This window comes from Carex rostrata, chromosome 7 (assembly GCF_964058835.1).
Source record: "Carex rostrata chromosome 7, lpCarRost1.2, whole genome shotgun sequence".
NCBI lineage: Eukaryota > Viridiplantae > Streptophyta > Magnoliopsida > Poales > Cyperaceae > Carex > Carex rostrata.
The window spans coordinates 12535877-12544578 of record NC_135924.1 but is presented as its reverse complement, the minus strand read 5'-3'; positions in this window follow the sequence as shown (position 1 = coordinate 12544578).

The following is an 8702-nucleotide window of genomic DNA, read 5'->3' as shown; positions in this document are numbered from 1 at the left end:
ATTGTAAATAGTATTTGAATAATAGACTGAAGTTGACTGTTGTCTAGTGAGTTGCACAAATTTTACCTCTTTAATTATTTTTTCCCATTTCCAGTTGGTTGTTGCTTGGGTTGTGGAAAAAGATGCATCACTGTTTGCTTTCCAGGTAAGTTAAATCAACCTGTACTGGTTTTGATTTTTTATATTTGATAACCAAATCTGTTAGAATTGGTGCTTGCTGCAAGATGTATGGAACATTTATTAACATTGTAGTATTAACTATTGTCATAGGTTTCACAAAACACTTGCTATGCTGCCTCTCCTCTATACATACATGGTTCCAATGTCAAGCTCTTTTTACCAAACGAGTCGCAGAAAGTCCACCATTTTTATTTCTGTGCAATTATAGTACCTTGCATCTGCGTTCATAGTAAACTGCATCTGCAGCATCATATTTGTTGATGCTTATTTTGTTCTCTAGAAAATTGTTCTTTCTTCCTGGTTTTTTTTTTCTTTTCACGTTGGTATTTCATTAAAATGCAAGTAAAAATCAATTTCCCACTCAAGTACAAATATTTAGGAATTACATTAAAAGTAATTAACAATGCATGAGTATACTAAAGCTCCCAAATCAAAATTAGTAACAATACTAAAATTAGTTTAACAACAATATCAGGTACTGTTGTCGTCACAGTATCAGTATGACTCTTAAATTTAGGGGGCTCGAAGGTCAGTTTAACTCAAATTATAGCATCCATATATTCAAAGTGGGAGTTGTATGAATTAGATTAGCACATAGACAATTCAGATTAAGTTATAATATATCCAAATCGAAACAGAGTTATATTTCTATATAAATCTATACTAGTCCGTAACAGAAAATATGATCTACAAAGGCACATTCTAGTCTGTAGCAGCACATGCTATTGTACACCAGTACGCACTATTTCTGTACCAGTAGTGATCAGGTAGGTTGTATGCTGGAGGGTATGTTAAAAAAGAACCATATAACAGCACAGTTACATCCTTCATGCACTAAGACCCCTGACTCAGTACAAACTACACAGTTCACTATAAATTCACATTGAATCCCTCGTGATGGTTCGTACTGAGAAGAGAATTTCGAAATATAGCATTGCTTCTTGTAACAAAAATTTGGTAAAAAGCAAATTTGCTCACTACCAGAATTCCAAAAACAATAAAGTTAAGATATAAAATCTGAATGAAATGACATATATAATCTAAACATTCCCTCCCTTTGACCAGGCACCTTTTTTCAGGCATGTGTAACAGCTGAGTTAAAACATAAACAAATAAATTGAACAATAAAGCCATAATTAACTATGGGCATTGCCAGAATTTACAAGCATCTATCCCATATTAATAATCTAGCCAAAGAAGAAAAATATTTAATAATAATAAAATAGGTTCACAAATTCTGAGGCCCAAACCACTTATTGACATAGCTCACTGCGTCTCGAAGATCCTCATATCTGCTCTCAACATGAAAAAAATGAAGCACCCTTTTGAGCTCAGTATCCTTCATATCACCTTTGAACGGATTTATCCTGACAACATTCTCCCTTTGCAGCACCCGCCGCCAGACGTCATCGATGATAATGCACCTATCAAGGCTCCTACCAGTCAAAGCAAGATCCTTAATAAACATCCCATGTTTGTTTCTTTTGCACGAATCCCGATACAACCGGTGTGCGATGAGCCCATTTGGGTCAATCCTGTCAATTATAGGGGAAGCGTATTCTCTAACACTGGCAGTGATAATGACAATCTGATAGCCCCAATCAGTGGCCACCTGAAGCAGCTTGTCCACGCCAAATCTCTTTATAACATAGCACTTTTCGGTAGCAAAGTCGTACTGATCAGGCGGCTCACCAAATACATGGCGAATCAGTGTCTCATCCAGATCAAGAAAAAGTGTATTTTGGGTAGTCGGAGGAAGAGGAAGACCCGGCATTGGAGGAGCCTCTGAACAAACATGGACGAGATTTCGTACATCTATAAAATTTACCTGTGCCTCGAAAAAACCAAACAATCTCCAGAACTCACCATCATTACTATCTCCAGTAAACGGGTTTACCTTGATTGCATTACGCCATTGCTTCACACGTAAATTTGGGTCTTTGTCTATTATCACAGATCGATCCTGCATCCTTCCTGTTAGTTTCAGGTCCATAACAGCCTTCTTGTTCCCGATCTTGAGTAAGTAGTTATCAAACAACTTATGAGTGATTATCTCTCCAGTCGGGTCGATCTTACTTAGTATTTGAGAGACGTATTTTTCCGGCCACCAGGTGAATGTAACAATCTCGAAACATGCTTTCTTGGCAGCATGGAGAAATTGATGGAGTCCAGGGCGCAAGATAACATATAAGGTTGAGGTCTTCTCTTTTTGTACCAAATCCAGGGAGAAGTCGTAACCACCGGGTGGTGGATTTATACTTGTGTGGATTATGGTTCTGAAGACACTAATAAAAAGTGTCTTCTTTTGAAAGTTGGGAAGGGGAGGAGGGCTGCTCTTGCACTGAGAACTTCCTTTAGAGGGAATTGGAGATCTCATGGTGGATTTGGTTTATGAATAATTGAATGATAAGCGAGAGAGAGAGAGTAAGCAGAGGAGAGATTATGTTTCCTTAATTGCTTTATTCTGATTAGGTGCAATATATATAAGAAACAAGAACGCCATATTAGGAAACAAAATGTTTCAAGTTACTTTTAAAATTCATGAGGCGGTCTGAGGTCTCTCTCCTTCTCCATATATAGAACTAAAGTGAATTTCTCTAAATTCTGAAATAAGAGTTACCTTTTTTTTCATATATAACACAACGGTAATTTTAGAGAAAGAATTGCACAGTGCAATTGTTACTGTGCGCCAATGTTACTATATAAAATTAGTCTATTTCTATTTTATTCTTGGCTGGAGTTTCTAGTCACATCCAAGTGCGGTCTAAACCGTTAGATCCACGTCAAAATTTGTATGGACGATTTAGATTCATTGAGCTGTTCAAATTAATTACTAAGTTTTAAATAGGTTCACACGAATCTCAATGCAGATGAAAGTAGTCTTTACATGTATTTATATCCGATAAGCTTATCCGTTAGATTAACGAAAACAATTCTTTAAACTAGTGAACCTTTCAAGAATTAATGAAAACAACATTTTATGATTATTCTTGCTCATTTTATGCCTATTTCTGTATGTTTCAATTAAATTCGGCGGTGCTAGGAGGAATAGCAAAACATTTGTATGTTTCAATTTAATATATGTCATGAACATATTACCGTCTAATTTAAACTTTTCTAGTTTTTCACTTATATTGCACAAAAAAATAGAAAATGAAAAAATAATGGTATGACTAAATATATACTATTGTGAGATTTGAATCTTTACCAAGAACTGTTCCTTGTAGTGCTTTAAATAGTAACCTCTAAATTTAAACTAAAAAGCCAAATTTAATCTAACATGCATATTGAAACAAAATAAAATTAACTTGGTGGATAATTATATTTGCATACCAGTATAAACTTTTTATATTAGCGGTTTTGTCAAAACTACCAGGCTTGAAACAAGGAATTAATTAATTAACTAAAAAGTTGTAAAATCCAAAATGCACATTGAAATTGTACAAAACAGCAATGTACTTGAGAGATTCACAAAATCAGCAATTGTAAACCACAGAATTTTCTAATTAATTAATAGAAGTACAGTCAATTACATCCTTCTCATATTGACATAAAGAAAAGTTTTTAAAAGACTTCTCTTTTGAACCAAAATACAAAATAACCTTCAAAATTTAGCAATTGTCCTCCTCTTGTTACAAATTTCATTCCTTTTTTTTTTTTTTAACCATCATTCATTCCTATTCCTATTGATGGTAGCTAGTAAGATATTTGACAACTCTTCGTCATCATATTTTCTATCTCCATTAATGAAAATGAGTCCTGTGAAAAGAAACAAAAATTAAGACAGATATAACAAATATGACCCATCAATATTTGAACTTACTGACAGCTCAAACTATGATTATTTCGCTTTCAAAATAAAATTCCAATTATAATAAAAAATTCTTCTTTGGTTATATAGCATTAATTGCATTATAACCAACCATTTTGGGTTGAAAAATAAATATGTAATAAATAATACAACACCAAGTTACATTGACCATAACCAAAGTAAAGAGCAATATAATGCAAGCAGTTCAAGTTTTTTCACTTTTGGTCAAACCATTTAATTATTATTCATAAATGATTTTTTTATTTCAGTTTTCGAACTTGTAACCACTAATACATAGAGCATTTTTTTTTTTACTAGATCAAAAACTGATTCTCCACTGCAGTTTAAAAAGCATTTGTAATTCTTCTATGGAGCAATCAGGCAATAATAAATTAATAATAGTTTGCATTGCTAGAACTATATATTGGTGTTGCTCGGTTCCAATTTAATTGGTTTTAAATCGAGCATTGAAAGTTTGGTTTAAACATTTCAATTTTTTCAGTTAAATGGATCAGTTCGGTTTATTTTTTAAAATCGATAAAATAGTTTGGTTCGCTTCGAAATTTTAGAACTGGTTAGACTGACCGAAATTTTTAAAACTATCCCTGTACAAATCAAATATTTAAAAAAAAAATCTAACATAATTTATATTCTCTAGTTTGATTTAAAACTGATTAAACTAAATCAAAAGAAAAAAAATGTAAATTCATCTTTAAATAAATAAAAAAAATTAAATATTTTTATGATAAATATTTTATTTCGGTTTAACCGAAAAATCAAAATTTACTTTGATTTATTCAATTCGATTCTTATTCTATTTTGATTCAACTTAATTTGATTTTTAAAAACCGAATAAAATTCTAATTTTTCTATTTTAATTTGGTTTGAATCGAATAAACACAACTAGCTAGAAGATACAAGTATGTAACCGGCCCATATTTGTAAGCTAGCCCAAAAATAATAATAAATAGTAAGACATGTTGACAAATTCAGAGGCCCAAATTAAAACTCACATTAACATTGCTCACTGCATCTCGAAGATCGTCATATCTTCTCTCGATCTCAAAAAACCGAAGCAACCTCGTGAGCTCAGAATCCTGCGTACCTTCCTTGAACGGTTTTATCTTGACAACATTCTCCCTTTGCGGCACCCGCTCCCATAGGTCATCGATAATAATGCACCTATCCAGACTCCTACCAGTCAAAGCAAGATCCTTAATAGCTGGCCATTGTTTGTTACTTTTGCACGAATCCCGATACAACCGGTGTGCGACGAGCCCATTAGGGTCAAGCCAATCGATGACAAGGGAAGCATGATCACTACGCCCGGCCGTAAAGATAACAATCTCAAAGTCATGATCAGTGGCCACCTGGAGCAGCTTGTCCACGCCGGGTCGTTTGATAATGTAGATATTTTTTGTAGCAAAGTCGTAATGATCGGGTGGATAACCGATTACATTGCGAATCAGTGTGTCATCCAGGTCGAGAAATAGTGTTTTTCGAGTAGTTGGAGGAAGAGGAAGAGGTGGCATTGGAAGAGCATCTGAATGAACATGAACGGCATTTCGTACATCTATAAAATTTTCCTGTACCTCGAAAAATCTAAACAGTCTCCACAATTCATCATCAGTAGGATCTCCCGTAAACGGGTTTACCTTGATTGCATTACACCATTGTTTCACATGTAATTTTGGATTGTTATCTATGATCACAGACCAATCCACCGTCCTCCCTGTTAACGTCAGGTCGAAAAGAGCCTTCCTGTTCCAAGGCACGGGGTAGTGTTTAAAAACCAGCAACTCAGAGATTAACTCTCCAGTCGGGTCAATCTTCCTTAGTATTTCAGGGACGTAACCTTTCGGTTGCCAGGTGAATGTAACGATATCGAAACAATATACATTCTTGACAGCTTGAAGAAATTCAATGAGACCGGGGCGCAAGGTAACATACAAGGTCGAGAACTTCTCCGTTGGTGGCAAATCTAGTGCGAAGTCGTACCCACCGGGCGGTGGATCTGAACTTGTGTGGATGATGGTTTCAAAAATACTAATAAAAAGTGTCTTCTCGTGATAATAGTTGGGAAGAGAAGGATGGTCGCTCTTGCATGGAGAACTTGGTAAAGAGGGAATAGTAGTATTATCCATGGTGGATTTGGTTTGTGATGAATAGAATTATCAGAGAGATAGTAGAGATGAAGTAATTGACTTGCTGATTTGGTTCAATATAAATGAAGAGGAAGGCAATATTTAGGAAACAAAAAATATCTAGTTAATTTTTGGGAAATAGAGGAGAGATTAAACATGAGCTCTCCTTTTCCATAAAACTTTTATTAGTTATATATTACAGCCGTTTATAAGGAGAACTTTTCTAAATTCAAAAGAGTTGCCGTTCCTGCCTGGAGCAATTTTAGAGCAAGATTTTTGTGCCAAATATACTCTCTTAAATTAGTTCTATTCGTATTTTTTCCTTATTCATTGAATATTAATCTCATATGTATTCTATACTTATCTGGTACAATTAAACGAATAACCAAAAAAAAGTACGTAATTATGGAATAAATTAATGATTTATATATTTTTAACTAAAAATATAACAAACATGTACATGATATCACAAAATGAATTAAAAAATATACAAATATCCTCATTCTTATATTATGCACGTAGATGTCCTGATCCGCCAACAGCTATAATTGAAAGATTAAATTTTGGATTTAATATCAGCCCTCCAATCAAATATCTCAATTCTTATATTATGCACGTAGATGTCCTGATCCGCCAACGGCTATGATTGAAAGATGAAATTTCTGATTTAATATCAACTCTCCAATAAAATAATATGTCTTCTTTTGATTAAATGCATCTATTTTACATGTAAAAATCTAAATTTAGTTAGAAATATACTCACCACACATACTGCCACACGATATATTACAACCAAATTGAATAGAGAACAAAATTAGAGATAAAACCAATTTATTCATTTCCTTATTTCTCATCTTTAGCTATATCTCATTCCTTATTTCCTTATTTAAGAATTATGATGGATGATTAATTTATTTTTAAGAATATCAAATGCTGACATCTTTTAAAAATATTTTATCTGCATTTGATATCTCTAAATTTAATACGTTACTCAATTTAAGCTATAGTGAATCTTTTTACAATTTTGCTTCTTCAACTTAGATAAGATAAAATATTTTTTTTATTAGTATGTTCAGGTTTGTTCTTAGTTTCAGTTGTTAATTATATAGAGAACATATACTGAGGAGGGATTTTAGTAACATTAACTATAATTAGTACCACAAAATGGAATAACTAATTTATTAATATGAATTCACTTTGATTAAATATTTTTTGTTATTTTGACTTTTGCCTATGGGATGTATATATTTCTATAAGTTATTTGTCTTTTTTTTTTTAATCAAAACTCTTTACTTGCATCAAAGTTTGAAATTTAAATTGTAAATCAAACTCTTGATCTTCTTCATTTTATAATATGTTTCCGTTGCAACTTACGGGTACAATACTAGTTACATATAAACGTCTCACTATGAAGTAGATCAGTTTTAATGGATTAGATTCGCCATTATTTGAAGTCTATATAATAAATTTTGAAAACAATAACATGACATGTAGCTATACTTGTAATATTCCGTCACGTTAATTATTTTTTATTATTTTATCAATATAATTCTAGGAACAAAATAATATTCATACTTTACATTAGTATATATGATCAAACATATATAAGAGATATGTACATATGCTATGGAACGTATATAACTATTAAGAAGCTAACATGATGATCTACAATTTTACGTTATATGATATTACAAAATTGTAAGACATTATATTCAAAATTATTGTACCCAAGTAGAGTTAATAATTATATTCCGAAATAAAAAAATAATAATAACTCATGGATAACTGATGACTGGGAGTATGTTTCTCATAACGTTGTCATAATAACTAATTACTATATATAGAAATCTGACAAGGAGACCAACGACTTTTATATTTTTTGTTATTTTCCATATTTTAAATTTACAAGTGTCAAGGTCATGTGTATAATAGATATATATGTGCATATTATGCTTCTGCTCATATATCAAGTTCTCTTAATATACTTACTATATGTTTAATTTTAAAAAGATCGTTTTCATCACCTATCTAATTCTTGATCCGAAAATTACCATCTTTCAAAATAAAATAAAAGAGAACAACAACAGAAATAATTCGTGCTTCCAATTCGTATATACATCAAACATTAAAGCTTTCCATATCCATTTCAAACAAAAAAAGAAGAATATTATTTTCTTAAATTCTCCTTCCTTAAAATTTGGTCTTTCCTCCTTTGTTATCCTGTCTACATGACGTGCTTTCCTTCGCCAGCTAACAATCTAACGCCGCCCTCTCTATAATAGCCTCTTCTCACCCTCTAGCATGTTAACCCTAGCAGCCCCTCACCCGTCCTCTCTCTCTTCTTCTCCTTCTCTATCTAGAACCCAAGCCGTCCAAGATGCACAAGAAGCCGTAAGGACAGCCATCGCTGCTGCATGCCGTGCGCTGCTTCCCCGCACCAGCCACCACAGCCCATGCACCATGCCTTATCCTTTTCTCATATGTTTCTTGCTTCCAAGGTACACCCAAATCAAAAGTTAGTTATTAAACTATTGTACGATGATTATCTGTCTAGATGGATTTATTAA